This window comes from Lissotriton vulgaris, chromosome 1_1, assembly GCF_964263255.1.
Source record: "Lissotriton vulgaris chromosome 1_1, aLisVul1.2, whole genome shotgun sequence".
NCBI classification, from domain to species: Eukaryota; Metazoa; Chordata; class Amphibia; order Caudata; family Salamandridae; genus Lissotriton; species Lissotriton vulgaris.
The window spans coordinates 766,110,832-766,133,060 of NC_141685.1; the positions used below are offsets into that span (position 1 = coordinate 766,110,832).

Genomic DNA, 22,229 nt, shown 5'->3' on the forward strand with positions numbered 1-22,229 from the left:
AACATAAAATAGATTTGTTTATACATTTATGGAAAGTATTACAAACTATGTCTGGTTCAATGTACATTGTAATATAAAGTTTTTAATATGTGTGTAGATTGTAAATAGGTGTGTTTTTGTGTATATTTCTGCTTTGAAGAAGTCTCAAGAGGGACGAAACGCGTCAGCTGTTAAATGTGTATTGTGATTTTAAGGAACTTCCACTAAATAGGAGTATAAAGAATACAAATAACTTATTTTTCCAGCATTTTATCCTCATGTGTGATGGACTATGGACACTAATATACATTTATAAAGCTTTTATTTGTTTAGTTGAGTGATGAGCATTTACATTTGTTGTGGGGACGGGTTCTTTTCCATTTTTTGGGGAGGCGTATGAGGGTCACATCTCTGGCTCATTGCACCACTCTCAAATTCATTGTTACAGCCATGCCACGTTAATGACTGGTGCAGGCTTTCACTGCCCTGACCTCTCTTAGTGCCTCTGTCCTTTTGAATCAACAAAGTAGAGGGACGTGCAAGGAGCAGGAAGAGGGGGAAATATGGAGTGGCAACTAAAGTGCAAAAGACAGCATCAAGTCCCCCTGCTGACTAATTGCATGATCCTTTTATTATTCACGTTGTCACCACCACTGATATCATGGTGTACTGAAATATAATATTGACTATACTTTGTAGCAGTATTGTTGAGTATGACTATTAGTGTGTTGTGAAATGTGCCACTTCCCCCATATTTTTCAAAATTTTCTAGGGGTTCAGTAAATAGATTCACTCTGTGTAAGTCTGGAGCTGGTATGACAACATTTGTCAGAGTTATGTTTGTAAACCAACATGCCTGTTCAAGAGATTATAGCACTTGACCGACCTGCAAGAATTCACCTCAAATATTGTTTTTGATACACAGAAGGAAAAAAACTGCACTTATTCACCCTAGGTGTGATGGAAGAGGAAAAGTAGAGAAGAAAGGTAAATAGTCCATAATAAATCTACATGGTCAACCAACTGTAGTCCTATGTATTCCTTGAAAATGTTTTTTTCACAAAGTGGAGGTTTTGATGTATGAGGGCTTCACCTTTCTCTGGTGTTAACATCCAACGTATTGGGTCTTTATTGTGAACTTTTACTGTGCTGCAAAATATTTTATAAACCGGGCATCAACCCTATATACATTTTATACACAACCTGATTGATCCCTTCATGAAGTGTACAAGCATGGCTCTGTAGGAATAACCTGACCTGGGGTGTAACCACTAACCTGTGGTAAACATCCATTAGTACACAGCTGTTACACTGCAATGTAAATGTAAATTGATACTTGTATAGCGCACTACTCACCCGCAAGGGTCTCAAGGCGCTTGTACGAATACCGCTGTGGAACCCATCCTGGCTTTCCCTGTGAGGCATCCACTCCTGGGCACCCCCAAGGTGGAGGCCAGGCATCCTTAGCATTGTGGGGGCCGTTGTGGAGATTAAGCAAGCTATTGCCCAGAGTTGCAGAGTGGGACTCCATGATTGGAATAGGGACCGAGGCGAGAATTATCAGGTCCGTGGAATTTTGAGCCCAAGACCCGCTGAGGCGGGGAATTGAACCCTGGTCCCGGGCTAGACCTCTGCATCAGGGTCTGCCGCTCTAATCATTGAGCCACACTTCTCCACAGAACTGCGTACCATTACTTCGCAAGAATTACAACACATGCAATGTTACAATGCATTGCCTTTACTACGCAAGTTGATACATCGCATGCGTTGTAGCGCTTGTTAAGTAAAGGCTATCCACATCGATGTGTGGAAATGGACACACTTCCGTTTTATCATAACGACATGCAACACTGATGACACAAGAAGCCAGAGAAAACAGGAACCGAGGAACCGAGGAGAGAGATAAGATGCGCTGTGTAGTATTTAAGGGTTTAGGGTAGGGGGAGGGTCGTGCAGGGGTAGTCTTTTTGGTTTAAGGGTAGTGTAGTTGTTTGTGTAGTGTAGAGTAGTGTATTTGGGTTTAGGGTAGTGTCTGGGGTCTTGAAGGGTAGTGTTTGGGAGTTGGGACAGGAATGGGGGCAGGGGTAGTGTCGTGCTAGGGGTAGTATTTTAGGGTTTAGGGTAGTGTTGTCGTGTTAGTGTAGTGTTTCAGGGTTTAGTGTAGTGTTGTGGTGTTAATGTAGTGTAGGGTAGTTTTTTAGGGTAGTGTCTGGGGTCGTGCAGGGTAGTGTTTCAGTGTGGGGACCATCTTGAGGGTAGGGTTGTGATGGGGTAGTGTTTTAGGGTTTAAGGTAGTTTTTGGTGTTAGTGTAGGGTAGTGTTTTAGGGTTTATGGTAGTCCTGTGGTGTTGGTGTAGTGTAGAGTAGTGTTTTAGGGTTTAGGGTAGTGTTGGGAGGTCATGCAAGGTAGTGTTTCAGTGTAGGGACCGTTTTGGGGTAGGGACAGGGTCGTGCTGGGGGTAGTGATCTAGGGTTTAGGGTAGTGCTGTGGTGTTTGTGTAGGGTACGGTTTTAGGGTTTAGGGTAGTGTTGGGGTGCGTGCAGGGTAGTGTTTAAGTGTAGGGAGCGGGCTGGGGGAAGGGAGAGGGTCGATATCAATGGGTGCCCCATCGGGGCAGGGCGCCTTATCATTTGAACTGTTATCTAAGAGGGATTTGATTTCGTCCAAGGCGATAGGAACCAAATTGGGGATCAACAGTTATAAAATTACTGCTATCAGGGATTAGGGGATCCCCTTTATTGGGATTCAATGTGTATTAACCAATCTGAGGGTGATACTAAGGTCTCGATCTTGGTGGCTGACTGTTCTTTGAAGAAGGGATGATTTAATGTCTTCCAAAATAGGGTTGTATCGAGTATATTTGCCACCTGGACCAACTTTTCCCATGCTAATTCCCGAATTTCTACATTCCTTGTAATTAATGTTTGCTTATAGGATTTTCATAGAGTACGCGCATGTTCCCTATCCCTGGGTATAGCTTTTAATGCTTATTTTAGTTCCTGATTTAATTTGGAACACTGTTGGTCAAACCATTTGGGTTTTTAATTTTAAGTCTCCAAAAAAATGCCATTATGATATGTGAGTTTGATGGGGATCCCCCAAGCAAATATGTATGTCTTTGCATTATATTATCCATGAATGCTGAGGAGTTAACATCTGACCATGTTTGGGAAATACCATTTACTCCTTGGGTTTTAATATCGGCGGCTAAGCACACCTTTTCCTGGTGCGTCGAACTTAACCTCAGCACCGGGAATAGTGGGTGGTGGTCACTATAGGGGCTTATCTTTACTTCAAGTTTATGTTAATACATTACGCTGTTAATTGTATCGCCATATTAACTATGGGGGAAGTGGGAACAAGAATCAACATTTTCATCCCTATGACTACAGTGTTCCCCATTTAAGACTTTACATTTCTCACTATCAAAATCACCTGCCCTAAAAAGCAGAAAGTCTCCCCTTATGTCTAATTTCTCCTCCAAAGAAATGCCTACCTTGTGTCTAGTGCTGTCAAATATATTAATATAAAAGTTAATCATTAGTATACACTTTTTTCCTGTGGTACAAAAATATAAAAACTGAAAAAACTGCAAATTAGTGTAAGCTTTCTTTAGGATCAATGGTGATGTAAACAAAGCCAGTGCTGCCAGGCCTCCTTTGGCTCTCCCTGACTTTGGGGGGATAACTGGAGTAGAACCCATTTTAAAACCATTGATTTCAAATGGTTCAGTGTGCCAGGTTTCTTGTGGAAGAATTAATGAACAGTTTTTGTTCACCTTAAACCATTCTTTATCATTTAGCTTGTTTCTCACCCCAGCCACATTCCTTGATGTAATGGTCAAGATTCTGGGGCCAATTCCGATGTCGGACGAACCTGAGTCCATCCGACATCGGCCAGGAGCTGTAACCGACTGACCTGCTGTTGTCGGTTACAGCCCTGCTAGTACGATGCGACTGAGCAGGGTTTGGTCACATTCGTATACTTAACAATACAGGCATGCATTCCGAGCAGAATGCATGCCTGCACTGTTGAAAGCAGGGGTGCAGTTCATCCCTGCGCCCTGTGGCCGGCACCCCAAGGTGCATGCCACCGGGTGCAGGGATCAACGGAGGAGCACCATAGGTGCCCCCAGGCCGCCATCAGGCAGCCTCACGCCCACAGGGGCCCTGCTGGGGGCCCCCAGAGACAGCTTCTGACTTCCTTTTCGTGCCGGACACACCAGCACGAAAAGGCAGTGAAAAGCTGCCATCGTACTCCCTCGGTCGTAAAGAGGCGACCGGGAGAGTACTGAGGGATTTCCGGACTGCGGACAGGCTCTCCGAGCCTGTCGTCTGCAATCCATAAATCCGAGTCGGATTCCTTTCCAACCGAGCCCATCAGAATGGCTTGGTCGGAAAGGAATCCGGCCCACACATTCTGGTTTGGTCGGAAGGTCTCCGACCATCGTTCGGAGCCCTTCCGACCGAAATCGGAGTCGGCCCCTCTGTGTGGTAGTTGTCGGCTTGGATTATTATTATTGGTAGTAAAATCACTGGAAAATAAAGTTGCGTGATTAGTACCTGCTGACCAATATACATCCTCTAGCAGTCAATTGAGCTCTCTACAACCTCTTAGGGGTGAAAATCTGTTAGACAAAGGTAGAGTCATCTACAGGTCTATACAAGCAGGTTTTTTACTATTATGATAGGGTTTATAAAAATATCCCAATGGGACAGCGGTATTGGAATCATTAACATGATTCCGTGATCTTACATACTTACTAGAAAGTTCATCAATTAGTGCCCTTACAACCCCGGGGCTACAGAAAGTTGCAACAATGGAGTCCCCTTGACAACACTTCCTCATATTACCAACCCAATTTACTCACCTCATCATGATTATATTCTGAAAAAAAAATTGTACTACAATTAGTATTTGAAGTGAGCCAATGTACAGCCTTATTCGTCAGGGTCCCCCAGGACTCTGTAGTCTTATCATCCAACTTCTGGACATTTTTTAGGCAATTACATGAGGGGTAGCTTGAGGAGGTAGATGTAAAGAGTCCTTGCAAGTCTTCGTTGGCCTACAGTTCGTGGTGAATTCAGTCCCGCAAATATTGCCATCAGGCATTATTACTGCTACATCCATAATAGGTATATTGTGATGGCTGGTTTGTGTGGCAGAAATCTCTTATATTTGAGATGAAGTCATTGAATGGATTTTGTTAGTTGTCGCGAGTAAACAGTACCCTTCGATGGTCTTATTATCCGGGGCTCTGCCAGATGTTACACTGGGAGGTTTTCAGATGGCAATACATCTGTGATCAATTTTGTTAAATGAATAACATCTTTTTTAACTGATTTGAATTCAGTCATTAATCTCCCTTCAATATTATCAATAGTATTGTGTCGTTTTTTAAAAAGAGTTTCAAGGCCTTGAGTATAGTTCATTGTTGGTGCCTTCCCTGCTCCTCCTGCCTTAGCAGGAGGCTTTTCCCCTTTTTTTTGTTAAGTTTTTGTTAACTGGGTTGAAAGTATAGTTGCTGATATTGTAGGCTGTTGTTTGCACTTTTTGGCAGGGGGAGAAACCAAATCAGTACCATGTGACAAAACAGATATTTTCAATTGTAGGGTCGAGACATATGGGCCGTCTTTTATGGGTTCAAGACTCAGTGAGCTATTCCCCCTATTGATATCCGGTAGACTCATACCAGTCTCAACTGTCACTATATCGTCCCGGGTTTCTTTTAAAGCTGCATTTAATGCTATTTTAGTAGTGGCAAGACACTTCTCCGCATGAACAATTGGCGCTTTTCAATTAATTAGCTATTGGTACACTGTTACTTGCAGGTTTTCCACTACCAGTGGTGGTCAGCATCAGCTTCCGTTTACCCATTACTATGGTTGTGTCCCCAGTATGATATCGCTGTTAGTTTGGATAGTAAAAAGGCTGCTTTTATTACTGTTGTTCTCTTTTATGGATCCAAGAGGGGTGGCCCAGCCTTGTCTAGCCGCAGATGGGTGCAGACGGGCCCGCCCTTGGCCCGGGTACACCCGCGCGCGTCCCGCCCTGCGGAGAAGTGTGCTGCACTTTCATTACTGCCGGGAGGGCTGGCTCCGCCTCTCACACTGGAAGTAAACAAGGAGAACACTGGGGCACTGAGTCCCACCCTAGTCAGGCAGCTGGTAAGTTAGTGCGTAGGGATTGCCCTTTGCAGTGTCCCACTCTGTGAGAGAACAGTGCTGCCCTTTCAGTGGTGCCAGGAGGGCTGGTTCCACGCCCATGCCAGAAGGAAACAAGGAGAACACTGGGGGACCAAGTCCCATCACAGTCAAGCAGGCAGTAGGTCAGGGCATAGTGATTGCCCTTTGAAGCGTCCTGCGCTGCAGGAGAAGAGTTCTGCAGTTTTAGTGGTGCCAGAAGGGCCGGCTCGGCCTGCCCGCACCGTAAGGAAACTAGGAGTACACTGGGGGACCGAGTCCCTCTCCAGTCAGGCAGCTGGTGAGCATAGGGATTACCCTACGCAGCATGTATTTATATTATTTTTAGATTATAACACAAATTAAAATCACTAGTTTAATAACTTTTTTATAAGTAGATATATGTAAATATATTTTAAATATTATATATGTGTGTAACTTTTTTAAATTAAGGGTATTTGTTATATTTGTTAAGATGTATATTAAATATCTTTGAAAATATTTTAATTAATTTTGCTTTTTAATTGCATTGATATTTTTGTATTTACCATCAGGAGGATAGGGTGTCGATATGTTTGACATCGATTTTTTGGTCACAATATTTTTGTATGGGGATATTTTGAGTGTCAATATTTTGTCAGTGTACCTATTGGCTGCTGTCGGCAGCAGACTTCCACAGCTCCATGGCATACAGGTATTGCCACACATATTGTCTGATTATGCCTTGGTGCAGCTGACACTAACTCTTCGTTACTGCTGTGGCTGGGTGTCCCGCTGGTCCTTCCCCTTGACAGGACTGTTGGACTCGGCCTTCTGTTCTGAGCTCAAGGACGCTGTAGTTGACTATTATGAGTTGAATGTGGGGTCTGTCCAAACAATATGCCATTCTCTGGGATGCATTTAAGGCCTACACTCGCAGAATATACATTTCCAAGCAGGTGGGCCTTCTTCACAACGTCCATGATAGTCAAGCACATAGACAAGAGGAATGCTCCCTCACCTTCTCCTTCTGCTCTCCATGTGCTCTCTGTTCTGCTGGAGGAGTTTTATGACTTGGCTGACAGGTAGGTTACTCTTCTGGGTAAACAATCTATGGCATGGAAATATGATGAGGGCGAGCGCCCCAGCATGGTGCATGCAAGTCTCCTACGCCCCCCTCCGAGACCCAGATATATTGCAGCACTGGAGCTGGACAAAGATACCCTTCTCCCTTATACTGCGGACATCCTCTCGGAAGTAGCTTCCAACTATAAATCACTCTCTACATCTCACTTCACTCCTGAGTCGGTAGTGCATCAGGCTTATTTATTGGAGATAGCCATGGTCTGGCTCTCCAGCGGACAATTCCAATTTTGAGTGAGCCATTCGCGGCAGAGGAAATAGCCCAAGTGATTGATTCACTGGAAGGTTCAAAGGCCCCTGGGTTAGACAGCCTGAAGTGTGATTTTTATAATTCCTATAAACTACTCTTATCTCCCATCTGCTGGAGGTATACACCAAAGCTCTTACTAGTGGAACCCTCCCCCTTCCATGCAAGAGGCAGTGATCCCCCTTGTACTGAAACCAGGAAAGGTCCCCAAACACTGTGCTTCGTGCAGGTCATTCTCTCCCCTTAATTTCGATAATAAGATTTTGGCCAAAGCTTTGGTTAATCAGCTGTCTTTACTGTTAGATTCGATACTGTCACCTGTACGGACTGGATTCATACAACATCCATCCAACTTTCTTAATTTGAATACTGTCTTCTTGGTCGTAAAATGGATATCCCTGACACCCCTGCAGTAGTTGCCCTACTCGATGCAGAGAAGGCTCTTGACTCCATGGAGTGGCCCTTTCTTTACGACACCCTGCGGAAATTTGGATTTCCGGTGAGGTTCACAGCCCTTAACTCCTTACTATACTTGAATCCAATGGCTCACTTCCGCATTAATGGTTCCCTCGCTGGCCCCTTCAACATCTCCTGTGGCATTAAGCAGGAGTGTCCACTCTCGTTTTTATTATTTATTATAGCAACGGTGCAACACTTCCAGAAATGCCATATGCACTGTGGCATACAGTTCGCCACGGGTCGCTCCTTATGTCCATGTATGCTGAAAATATACTTTTTTTTCATTCAACACCCCTCCATTAATCTAACTACAATAGTCCAGGAGATGAACTGCTTTGGTGAACTATCAAACCTATGCATTAATTGGTCAAAAACAGAGCTGTTTCCCCTCACTGACACCACCATACCTCCTGCCTGTGACTCTCCCTTTAAATGGTCCGCTGACACCACTAAGGGCCCGATTCTGAGGCGGTTAGGAAATCATCCCAATCAAATTGGCTTGTAAATTGTTTCTGACCGACTCGGATCAGGAGAGTCTGAACGAATGAGTATGATGCAGCCGGATGCCTCCAGATATGATTTGATTGAACTCCTATTGACCTCTATTGGAGCCTATGTTCCTAACTGCATCATAATCCGGCACATGGTCAGGGAGAAACGTTTCTGATCCGATTCAGAATGAGCAAATGCCATTAGGAGGCCTTCATAACCGCATTGTAATCGGGACTTAGGTGGAAATGCTTTCTTAACTGCACCAAAATCAGGCTCTAAAGGCCCCATTAGGATGGCGGGCGGATCGCCCTAGCCAGGCCGGCGGTAGCCACTGCCGGCCTGGCAGACGAAAGACCGTCCGCCGCTTTTCCGCTCAGTTGACATGTCATCCACAATGTGCTATTGTGGATGCCTGCCGCCACGGAAAGGCATGCAGAATCTGCTTTGAAGGCCCCCTGCAGGCCCCCATGGACTCCGAGGGGGTGGGGGGTGCACATGGTACCCACCTGCCTTTCAAAGAACAACATGGCAGGCACAGCCCGGTGCCTGTCACGTTGTGCTTTGAAATGCACAACATGTATTTTTATCATTGCGGCGGGCGGTGCTTCCAGCACCACCCGCCACAATGTTAAAAATACGGCAGGCGCCCACCACTGTGGCGGGCGCATCATAATTGCCCCCACGGGACCCCCGCCCTTATGGCAGGGGGGTCCCTATCACTGTGAGGATGGCGTGCAGACAAAGTCCGCCCGCCATCCTAATGGGGCCCTAAGTATCTGGGTGTTGTTTTACACGGTAAAAAGGAGCAAGTTATCCTGTTGAATTACGGCCCTCCGGTCGACAAGCTCTCTACCCAAATTGATCGCTACATACAACTTCCCCTTTCTAAGGCCAGCCATACAACCATTATGAAAATGACATTACTTTCTCATTTCCTTTTATCTTTTTACAAACATACCCATACCCTTAACCAAGGCCTTTTTTTACACTCAGAAGCCTACATATGAAAATGGTTTGAGCAGACCGTCAACCTCGGGTAGCCTGAAACACCCTAACTCTCCCCTACTATCATGGCGGTCCGCCGGCCCTTATTTTTGGATGTATTTCTTGGTAGCCCAGGTCCATTTTCCATATCACTGGTTCCACCCAGACATGCTGCTACCCTATGCCAGACCAGAACGTGACCTGGGTAAACCCTACACCTTTGAATGGGCTATTGTCACGGGGCACTAGACTGGACGCCGATTCTTCTCCTCCTCCTGAATCCATAGCTCCCACTCAAAACCGAAAAATGAGTACAATTATTCCACATAAATATGGCCAGCACTCCTTTGGCGACGTGTTCCCGGTGGGACATGTCCTTTCCCACAACCTCAATATTGTGCAATCTGGATAGATTCATTTCAATAGACTCCACGCTACATTGCTATCTATCTTGAATTCTGTCCTCCCTGCATGTCCCCTCCATCCGCTCACCCTTTGATACTAGACACAAATGGGTTAGGTCTCATTGCCAAGCTCTATTGTACATGCATAGCCTTTATGTGAGCCAATGTAGATAGGGTTTGGAAAAATTGGGAGAAGGACCTGGGACACCACCTCACTGATAAGGATTGGGCACAGAGTAAACTGGATACCCCCAGTCACTGACAAAAGCTTCTACATTTTCTCTTTCTAAACAGAGCCTACGTGACCCCAAGTGGGCTAGCCCGTATTGACCCCTCCAGATCCACCTTGTGCCCTAAATGCAGAGGCCCAGATGCAGATTTCCCACATCTAGCATGGATCTGCCCACCTTAAGCTACATATTGGAAGGCAGTGTTCTAGGCCTTCTGTAAGATGATTTCCTTGCCTATCAACCCTTCCCTCTTCATAGTCCTCCTAGCAATGTTTCTCCATTCCCACAATTAATCACACATTTTCCACCATCGCACTTCTTCTGGCTAAGCAAGACATTGCTCTTTATTGGGGCAGTTGTATACATCCCACCGTTAAGGCCTTGCTCTGCAGTATGACCTACTGCAACGTGATGAGTGAAGTGTAGTACTCACTACCACCTCTTACAGCTAGCCCTAAAGATATTTTGCAGCCTCTGAGCCTGTATTTCCTTACATTGACTCCAGACTCTCCCACTCCCACCCCTCAAATGCCTCCTAATGAACCACCCTCGGACAGCTCCAGCCAGGGCACTGGCATGTGATGTCTCACGCTTTGTTCCATCGGCTCTGTCTGCAATGACTCCCTTCTTTTGTGTATTTTATCTTTTGTCTCCTCAACAGTTATCTGCTGTTTTACTTACCCTTACTATCCCTTAAAGACTGTATTTTGTACATGTAACAAATCTTACAATGTCTTGGTATACAATGTGATACCTATATCTCGTCACTAATGTCTCCCTTTTATGTACCGTTAATCCGAAAATCTTTAAATGAAGGTTTAAAAAATATGTTTTGCTCAAATACTTTACATATGGCCTCTTAAGTAAAGCCTGCCTGCTCTGTGCCAAGCTACCAGAAGGTGAGCACAAATTAATTTAGGGAGTATATCTGACTTACCCTCACAAGAGTGGTGGACAGGGTTTCAACCAGAGACCCATTTCTAACACTGGTGACCAGCTGTGAGGATATGACTTGTGTTTGTGCTGTAACTCACAGTAATTTGGTGTACACTACCATCCACATCTAAGACCATTTCAATTGTTTTACTTTATCCTCCCTTAGGTTTAATTGCCCCCTTTCCAAATATGAGTGTCCAAATGTAAGTGTATTGTACCATGGATACCTGTAATCTAGATACCCACAGCAGGTCTGAGCTGCTGAAGCTTTGCACCCAGAGGGGGCTGAAGGCAGACAAAAAGGCTACCTAAGTGAATCTAGAGGCAGCCCTCAGGACCTTTTAGGAGGTACAAAGATGGCAGGTCACCTCAGAAGAGGAGGAGGTAGGGGGAAATGAAGAGGGAGGATCACTGTTAGAGGAGGAGGAGAAGAGGGAGGGCCCAGTCCAGGGTCCCGAGTTACTAGGGAAGTATAACTACCCCAGCAGAGGACATGGATGCTCCTGATGCTCAGAGTGGATCAGGGAGCAGCGTATCTGCCTGAGGAGCTGGAGGACAGGAAGGAGGAGAGGAAGCTCAAGAGGGAGCTGGCTAAATAAATACTGGAGGAGAAAAGAATGGAGCATTATCTCAAGCTTGAGGATCTGAATATCCAAGCCAAACAGGTGGAGTCCAGCAGCAGTAGTGTCAGCATACCTGTGGTGTCCCATGGGTCTTCATACCAAAGTATTTGATTCCCAACTATATGGTTGGAGACAATATTGACAAATGGTTCTCAGCTCATGGGTGGCTCAAAGGGTGTGCAGGGTTCCTGAAAAGTACTGGGGGAGTAGCTTCTATCAGTCATGCCTACGGTGGCGAGGACACCCCTGACACTAGAAGTGGAAGACCAAACACAGTACACCCCCATGAAGGCCATTTTAGTCAAGAAATTTAAGTTGACAACTGGAAGATACAGCCAGATATTCAGGGTTAGCCACAAACTTCCTACATAGACCTGGGTGGATTTCTTGGACTACTCCAGCAAGGCATTGAAAGGCTGGGTGAGGGGCAGCAAGGTATGATTTCATGGGGTTTTACAATCTCATTTTTAGAGAGCCTAAGTCAGATATTTGTTTTCCACAGCACCTAGTGGACAGCAAGCTGACCAACCCCAGGAAGCTTGCTGAAGAGGGGAACCTCTGGGTCAGCGCCTGAGGGTTCAAAAAATTATCTGGCGCGACACCCAATAGGCTTGTCAGGGTTCCCATCAGAATACATAGGGGACAAGTAAAAGAAGGAGATCTCTCAACACCCCCAAAACAATTGTCAGGGGAATGGGCCTCATATCCAATCTGGCCACCAGAAAAAGAGCTTCCCTGACAAGAGTCAGTACAAACCCCCCAAGTGATATGAGTGCTTTGAGTATAAGCATGTACAGGGGATTTCAAATGCACTAAGAGAGCTCAGACTACCATTTGAGGTAAGAGACGATGGGTAGCAACTGTAGTGCTTGGGGACGACTTTGTCTCAGTTAGTAGGGGGAGACTAGCGGGGTTACCCTAGTGTCCTGGGTGATGAGGAGGTCGTCCCAAAGACCCATGTGCCACCAAATACTACCAGGTATAGGCAATGGGTTACCATCAGCGGGCAAGGTATGGAGACTGTGAGGGACACTGGTGGCAGTATGATTTTGGGTAATTTTGCGTTCTCCGCGGAGCGCGAAATTACCCAAATTCCGCAAATTCCGCGAGCGGAACGGAATTTGCCGCCCAGGCCTAGTAAATTGTAAGGAACTTCCTATTTTATGACCTATTTTAATGGTTTTAAATAATGATGTTTTAAGAATTCTGTAATATACATTGCAATGAATTTAATTAACTATGCATAATACATTAAATTTAAACTTAAACTTAAACTGTACTGGGTTGATTATATGACTCTGATGTTCTGCATTCTATCCATCAATTGTTCTTTTTGCCTTCACATCCTGGGGCTTCATGGACAGCTTTTCATCCAACAGAAAGCCCAGGTTCTTCACCTTTTGGACCAGAGCAGGAAGAGCTCCCAGGTTTGCAGGCCAGTGCTGAGGGACCCATAGGGATGGGTTCTTTCCCAGGACCAGTACCAAATTTTCTCACCATTAAGTTTCAGAGAGTTCGTGTTCATCCATGCAGGAACCTGGTTCAGACACAAATTCAGAGACTGAGAGTTAAGGACCTGAGCAAATGTCCAAGAAAAGATGATATGTCTGTCATCCCCATAGGAAAACAAGTTCAGGCCAAAGCTTTCCACAAGATCAGCCAAAGGGTGAATATAAATATTAACTAAGGCTGGATTTAGGGCTGAGCCTTGAGGAACCCCGCTGAGGAGACCTGGAAGGTTTAGTGACTCAGGAATTAAGCCATCCAAGATAAGTCTGTGTGTTGTAAACCTAGGCAGGCCAGTCTCTCCAGCAATGTGGCATGCAATAAGATATTGAAAGCAGTGCTTAGATTTAATAAAATCTGCAATGCCATCTTGCCATCATCCAGGAGCCGTCTGAGATTTTCTGTGACTCCTAGAAGATTGGATATCGTACTGTGTCCCGCTCTGAACCCTGACTGTGAGTGGTGGAGCAGTTTGTGGGTCTCCAAAAACGTAGAGAGTTGCCTATTCACATGCGTTTCCATGATTTTGGCCATAATGTGAAGCATGGAGATTGGTCTGTAGATGGAGCAATTAGAGGGATCCAGATTGGGTTTCTTCAGGAGTGCGAGAACCATGGCATGTTTCCACAGCTGAGGAATGTACCTTGCCTGTATCAAGGAATTGAAGACTCCCACCAACAGCCTCAGAATTTCAGGGTCCAGGGTATTAAGCTTCGCTGGGGGAAGGGGATCTGTGGGGGAACCCGATCTTATGGATTGAACCAATGATCTAAGTAGCTGTATGTTCATCGTGTCCCAGGCATTAAGCCTCTGAGTAGCTGGGGTAATAGGCAAAGAAGTACAAGTTATGTGTGGTTTCCATAGGGACCTCAGCAGTGGAAGAGGACACATTGATGCACAGCTGAGGTACAGCCAACCTTCTTTTAGGAAAAGTTGAAAGTCTTGCACATCTTTTGTGAAGAAGGGGGCCTGTTCTTCTCACTGACACTGGGACAGTATGGGAGAGGGTGTGACATTATTAAGGTCAGAAAGTACTTGCACTACCCTGAAAAGCATTTTGGGACAGTTTTGAGCAGAGATGATTTGATTTGAGTAGAAAGTGTCTGGAGTGGCTCTACGGAGCCCATGGTAGGTTTTCAGTGCCTGTTTATACCTGGGTTTATGTGGTATTCCTCATAACCATGAAATATTCCAAACCCATTCTTGTTGTCAAGACCTTCAACAATGCTGTACTCACAAAAGATCACAGTGTCTGGAATATGAACAGGATTGTTGTACACAAAGGGGCTGGTATTGATGCAAACAACCTACCTGAGCCAGAGAGCATTGTTGATGCAAGAAAGTCAGGCAGATTTGTTAAAGCATTTGGAAGACTTTGGCTGACCTTATTTGTGGGTGTTATTCTATAGGTATTAATCTTATTCTACATGTACTATTCTCTTTATGTTGTTTTTGCTTTTCTTGGTTTTCAGAGAAGTGAGGTGTGTGGTATTCCTCATAAGCATGGTTCTCTGGTAATCACTGCTGTGTTCCGAACAAGCACAGCTGTGGGAGAGTCACTGTGATGTCGTATGCTGTGGGTTTCTATGGTGATGGAATGTGATTACTTGAATGTACTTGTCAGTTGGAAGCACCCCTGCTGATGGATGGATGGGATATTCTGTTAATAAAGGATCTTCAATCTACAACTGCCTTTCTGCTACTTTCTGCTTCAGCAACTCTTGGCAAGGTGATATCTTGAATTGCCACAGTTTAGAAACGTCATCATGCATGAGCCTCCAGGCTCGCTCTAGGCTCTTACAACTGGTGTTCTCAGCACTAAGTGCCTCAGTAAACCAAGGGAGTCGACGGCGTTTCGATCCATAATACTTTGGATCATCATCAGGACTGAAGTGATCCGGGACCGGGAGGTCCAAACAAGGTATGGATACTCTAGGTGTGGCGATCGAAGTGGAAAAAGTCGATCCGCGATAATTTTATCCGTGGGTGGCCGTAGTTATCCGCGTGGTAGGGCAAGGAGAGTCAATCTTTCCTCTGAGGTATTCCGAGCGAGTAAAACGCTGTCTCTGGGTTTCTGTGGCAAGATTTAATCCCAGTACCGGATCACTTTTCATAATTACCCCTGGCTTCCACCTAACCGAAGAGGTAATCTCGGACCTGCCAGCCCTCCCGCCCTGCTTCCTAGACATTGTTCCCAAGAGACACCAATCCAGTTCCGTGACCCGTGGTACGCTCCCTACAGTTGCCAGACGCACTGCCTTCGGCCCTTCAGTCCTGATGATGATCCAAAGTATTATGGATCGAAACGCCGTCGACTCCCCAGCGAGATTCTAGGCGCCCTTCACTCAGTGGTTCTCAGAAAATGATATATGAAAACTGAATTGTTCGAATATCACTTTTTTACGCACTGTATATAATTATTCACCTCTCACTTTGCGCCGACCACGTGGCTTTTCACTGTCACTTGCGTCGCCGTAGTGCCATCCACTTTGCACTCGTGCACCTTGTACAATTTTGGGCTATCATTTGCTATTTATTAATTGCAGTGCTGACACTAACTGTAATTGCAATTGTCCTACATGATTTTCTGAAATGTTGATATAAATGATGCTTTGAGCACATAAAAAATTCAAATTGAGTCTCCTTGCTCTTTTTTGGATAATACTGTACAGATATCCTGTTTAATTGTCTACAAATAATACCAGTTGGTATATTGTTTCTTATACACATCCAATCCCATGAGCGGATGAGCTGATTGATAAATTAGGGGCTGCTCAGTTCCTGAGTAAATTTGACTTCACTTCAGGATACAGGCTGATCGCCATAACTGAAGGAGCAAAGGAGAGGTCAATCTTCTTCACCCTGAGTGCTACTACTAGTTTAACGTAATGTTATTTGAGCTCAAGAATGACCCAACCACCTTCCAGAGGTTGGTAAACAGGTCTTGGTCTGCATCGAGGCTTCATGTGCCCTCTATCTTGATGATCTGTCTTCAGCAGCAGCAGGAAGGACCACCTTTTCCACATCCAGGAAGTGCTTCAGGTCCTGCAAGATGAAGACCTGACTATCAAGGCCAGCAGGCTCCATGTAGGACAGGGGACTGTAGTGTGCTTAGGGCACCTGGTGGGCGGGAGTAAGGTGCAACCCTTCCAGGCAAAGATAGACACCATCATGGCCTGGGATCCCCCAAAGACTCAGACAGAGGTGAGAGCATTTCTAGGCCTCACCAGCTACCTCCTGGAGGTTTCTCAATAGGTATGGCAACATTGTGGCCGGCTTGACTGAACCAACATCAAAGAAACAACCCGGAAATGTGATCTGGACAGAGGAATGCCTGAAAGTATTTAACTCCCTGAAACAAGCCATGTGCACAGCCCCTGTGATTCGGGACCCTGATTTTCCTTAAGGAGTTCATTGTACAAACTGATGCCTCCGAGCATGGCGTAGGACCAGTACTGTCACAGCTTAATGAGGAGGGCCTGGACCGACCAGTAGCTTTTAGCTCCAAGAGGTTCCTACCCCGGCAACAGAGGGGGAGTGGTATTGAGTGGGAAGCCTTTGCTGTGGTCCGGGCACTAAAGAAATTGAGACAATACCTGTTTGGGAATCACTTCTGTATTCAGGCCGAACACAGACCCCTCAGATGGCTAATACAAATGAGGGGTGAGAATACAAAATTGTTCAGGTGCTCCATCTTCATACAGGGAATGGATGATATGGGGAAACACAGACCTGGGCCAGATCACGCAAATGCTGATGGTCTCTTTAGGTTCTTCCACCTTAGTGATGAGATCTCCCAAGAGGTTGGGTAGCTTTCCCCACTGTCAGATGGGAAGGACATGTGTTTGGCATACCATCCTTAGCGTGATCTTCCCCCAAACATTTTGCCTGTTTTGACTCACTGTTTTGCTGATCTGCTTCTGTGAACTTTACCACTTCTAACCAGTGCTAAAGTGCCTGTGCCCACTCCACTAAAACATGGTAACATTGGTTTTTCCACAATTGGCATATTTAATGTACTTGTAAGTCCCTAGTAAAGTACACTATAAATTCCCAGGGCCTGTAAATTAAATGCTACAAGTGGGCCCTCAGCACTGATTTTGCCACCCACCTAAGAAGTAAAAGGAGCCTTCAAGGGATTTAATTCACAACAATCTTTCGTTATTCAAAGATAAATCAGGGGTTAGTCCTACCGGAACAAAAACCAAAGTGTCATTTGGCCCACATATTGCCATAGCTTATGTGCAGATCAAGCATGTGACATACCCAAAGACACGAATTTCAATTGGATTTTCTCCATATCAGGTCCTTTGTGATTTCTGTGCATGATATTCTGACCCTATAAATGATTGGTCTTGAGTGGCCATATGCTATTAGTAAGAGCTACATTAGTTAACCGCTGAGCACGCCAAATAAGATGTGTGTCAATGTGATGTCATGTGATGTATGACTATCATTGTAAGATTTTTCATTATGTTTTGCAATGCCTTGAGATAATTTTAAGTACTTGTGATATATATTCTTTTCACAGATCTGAGATATAAAAACAGTATTTTGCAGACATCTATCTGTATTCACACAGACTCCGGCTCAAGAACCAAATATAGGAAATTAATTTCCGTACATTACAGGGTTGCACCCCCCTTTTTTCAGTTAGTTAAAATGGCATGAAGGCAAATCACTCAGAATAGATTAACAACATAATCGTTGTGTCATGTTTTTTGGATAGTGCTTCATCCGCAACAGCAACCCTTAATCCATTGTATGGTATAAGGCAAGTTCTTCGCCAGCTTGAATTAGTAAGCGACACATTCACTACTATGTTAGAACATATAGGTGAATGTGGTGGCAACTTTTGATTTATTTTAGGTGGTTCACAAATTGGATAACTGCACTTTGTGCCACATTAGTCACATCTTTTGTTAGAAACACAGGTTTCTTAATTTTTTTGTACTTTGCTTTTGCAAATGCAAATATGTTTACAATCTCAAGGTAACGTGTTGTATTATGTTTGCATAGGAGTCTCTCTTCTCAGCCATAATTGTGTTTGTCCTGAAGATGGTATGATGGACTACAGCCGAACAGACCGAAACGTCAATCTCATCTTCTATTCCTAGGGAAAAAAAATTCTGGAGCAATACGTATTCTGATAAGAAGATTTGTTACTTATGATTTATTAGGAATAGTTGCTTAGTCAAGTAGTGTTAGGCCAATTTCATTTTACTTCTTTATTTGATTTTGTGTTGAAGGATTGTATCTATTTGTATTCCATTTGCAAACAAAATATATAAAGTAAAATATCTTTATCAAATTACTAGGTTCTCCCGTGTGTTCTATGTGAAGATATGTTTGACCTTTTCTTATATATTTTTTTCTCCTTTTAATATATATATATATATATATATATATATATATATATATATATATATATATATATATATATATATATTTTTTTTTTTTCTTCTTCCCCTTTTTTAATTCCTTTTTCCCCTTTAATTTTAAAGCAGAAATGTTATCCAGACACCGACTTTTCACCCCCTAGACCCCTACATACAGCTAAGAAATAGCCTCAGTACAATCTCCAATACAAAACGAAACCCAAAACAACCATTAAGCTTCTGACTAACCCCTCATCTGAGACAAAAGGGTATCGACATCTTCGGGTAAACTGAAGTTATGCATTTTGTTTTTCCACACTACTTTCAGTAATACGGGGAACTTCATTTGGACCTGCGCCCCTGAATTTCTTAATTCAGGCATTCTGGAGCCTAACTCCCACTGCCTTTGCTCTGTTCTCCCCCCTATATCCGAACGTATTTGATAGGGTCCATCCTGATGATGAAGTGCCGATCCTGATAGAGACCTCCCCAAGATCAGCTCTTTTATGCTATAGGTCTGAAAGTTAACTAGGATTTTCCTGGGGGCTTTCCTATAAGGGTGCAAATTAAAGGGGTCCCTATGCACTCTCCGAATCTCAGATTCTAAGTTGATGTCTGGTCGGTCTTTCAGCACTCCCTCCCTCAACAGCTTACATACAAAACCCTTAGGGGTAGATTTATGAAGGCCTTGCGCCGCCGGTGCGTCACTTTTTCCCATGTTAAAAATGACGCACCGGCGTCGCAAAGCCTTCATAAATCTGCCCCTTAATGTCCTCCTTCTCAGCCCCCTCCGGTATCTTGAGGATTGATTATTTTTTAGTAGATCAGTGTTTGCTGTCAGACCTTAGGTCTATTAGCTTTATCCCAGCAATTATATCTGACCACTCTGCTGTTGAGTTGGTTCTTAATCTTAGGCTTAAGATGATTGAGAAGAGGTGGACCTTAGACAGGACTTTGTTAATGGATGAGAGTGTGAAGGCGGAGCTAGATGATAGAATAGTCGATTTTTTTAGCTTTAATATAGGTTCCTCTAGCGAACAGACAGTTTGGGAGACCCTTAAAGCATATTTGAGGGGCCTTCTGAGTTCCCTTATGACTCACAAGAGAAAATCTAGAAAAGGGATAGAAATAGAGGGCCTTAAGAATATTAAGGAAAAAGAGTCAGAGTTGTAACAAGCAGCCCTGACTTCCCGGGAACTTATCCCTCAGTTAGAGAGGGAATTGGTGAGTTTACAAGCTGACTTTCAGGCCAGAATTGATAAGATTATGAAGGATAGGTGGGATGCCAGCAAACTTCAGCATTTCGCTTACGGTGAAATATGCGCCTCCCTACTGGCGTGGAAATCAAGAACAGAAAGGGTAAGGGTACAATCTCCAACACAAAACGAAACCCAAAACAACCACTAAGCTTCTGACTAACCTCTCATCAGAGACAAAAGGGTATCTACATCTTCGGGTAAACTGAAGTTATGCATTTTGTTTTTCCACATTACTTTCAGTAAAGCGGGGAACTTCATTTGGACCTCTGCCCCTAAATTTCTTAATTCAGGCATTCTCGAGCCTACCTCCCACTGCCTTTGCTCTGTTCTCCCCCCTATATCCGAACGTATTTGATAGGGCCCATCCTGATGGTGAAGTGCCGATCCTGATAGAGACCTCCCCAAGATCAGCTCTTTTAGAGCTATAGGTCTGAAAGTTAACTAGGATTTTCCTGGGGGCTTTCCTATCAGGGTGCAACTTAAAGGGGTCCCTATGCACTCTCTGAATCACAGCATCTAAGTTGATGTCTGGTCTGTCTTTCAGCACCCTCTCCCTCAACAGCTAACATACAAAACCCTTAATGTCCTCCTTCTCAGCCCCCTCCGGTATCTTGAGGATTGATTATTTTTTAGTAGATCAGTGTTTGCTTTCAGACCTTAGGTCTATTAGCTATATCCCAGCAATTATATCTGACCTCTCTGCTGTTGAGCTGGTTCTTAATCTTAGGCTTAAGATAATTGAGAAGAGGTGGACCTTAGACAGGACTTTGTTACTGGATGAGAGTGTGAAGGCGGAGCTGGATGATAGAATAGGTGATTTTTGTAGCTTTAATATAGGTTCCTCTAGCGAACAGACAATTTGGGTGACCCTTAAAGCATATTTGAGGGGCCTTCTGAGTTCCCTTATGACTCACATGAGAAAATCTAGAAAAGGGATAGAAATAGAGGGCCTTAAGAATATTAAGGAAAAAGAGTCAGAGTTGCAACAAGCAGCCCTGAGTTCCCGGGAACTTATCCCTCAGTTAGAGGGGGAATTGGTGAGTTTACAAGCTGACTTTCAGGCCAGAATTGATAAGATTATGAAGGATAGGTGGGATGCCAGCAAACTACAGCATTTCGCTTACGGCGAAAAATGCGCCTCCCTACTGGCGTGGAAATCAAGAACAGAAAGGGTAGGAAATAACATTAAGAGTGTGGTACAAAGGGGGTCAGGTGCCTTGTTACAAGAGGATGATAAAATCAGAGAGGAGGCCCGGTCATTCATGCAGGGTCTATATCAAGATGACATCATTTACAGACCAGATGAAGTTAGGGCATGGTTAGACCTAAAGGATCTCCCTCAGCTGTCCAAGTCTGATAGAGAATATTTAGCTACCAGCATCTCTGAGGGGGAAATTAGAGAACAAATTAGGAAAATGAGCCGGGGCAAAGCCGCCAGCCCTGACGGCCTACCAATTGAAGTTTATCTTGTTCTCTTAGATAAGGTTGTCCCGGTATTAAAAGTTTTTTTTAATAAAGTATACCTACAAGGTGAAGGCATTCCCCCATCCTGGTCTGAAGCGACAGTCTCATTGATTCTTAAACAGAACAAACACCCCCAAAAAATCGAATCATACAGACCGATTTCGTTGTTAAATTCTGACCTTAAAATATTTTCTGGGATAATGGCTACTAGGATTGCTAAAATTAATAAAACCATCATAGACCACGATCAGAGGGGGTTCATATCCGGAAGGCAGCTCAATGAGCTCACCTTTCAAGCTATTGGGGCAATAGACTTTGCAGACGAGAAAAAGTTGCCACTTACTATTGCCGCAATTGACACCGCTAAGGCTTTTGATCAGGTGAACTGGGGGTATCTTTGGGAGACTATGAATAAGTTTGGTTTTCCAACTAATTTTGTTGAAGCTGTTAAATCTCTTTACTTGAACCCCAGAGAAAACGTTTTAATCAATGGTGCCTTAACGGAATGGTTTAGCATTTTTAGAGGCACCAGGCTGTCCCCCGTCACCTTTATTATTTAATGTATATATTGAACCCTTTGTTTGTTCCCTATGAGCAGATCACAGTATTAGGCCCTTCAGAATTGCAGACTTGGAACTTAAGACCGCCCTATATGGGGATGACCTTCTTATGTACACCTCTAATCATGTTGATGCAATACCTCTGTTGTTCGAACTGGCTGAGGAATACTGTAAAATCTATGGTTATAAGACCAACAGAAATAAACAAAATAATGGGGTGGAATTGCTCGGATACTATACATGGGGCAAGGGGGCAGGTGAGATATCTGGGGATCCATCTAGGCCAGAAACTGACGGATATACCTAAGATCAGTTGGGAGAAGGTATCTAAGGAGGTTTGCAAGTTATTACTGAGCTGGGGGAATCTGCCATTCAATATATATGGGCGAGTTAATCTCGTAAA

At 44.2% G+C, this 22,229-nt stretch overlaps 1 protein-coding gene across 2 annotated transcripts in view; it reads right to left on the minus strand.

The window, feature by feature from the left end:
- LOC147747793 (flavin-containing monooxygenase 1-like) overlaps positions 1 to 22,229 on the minus strand; it is a 534,466-nt gene that overhangs the window by 203,988 nt on the left and 308,249 nt on the right. The window lies entirely within an intron of this gene.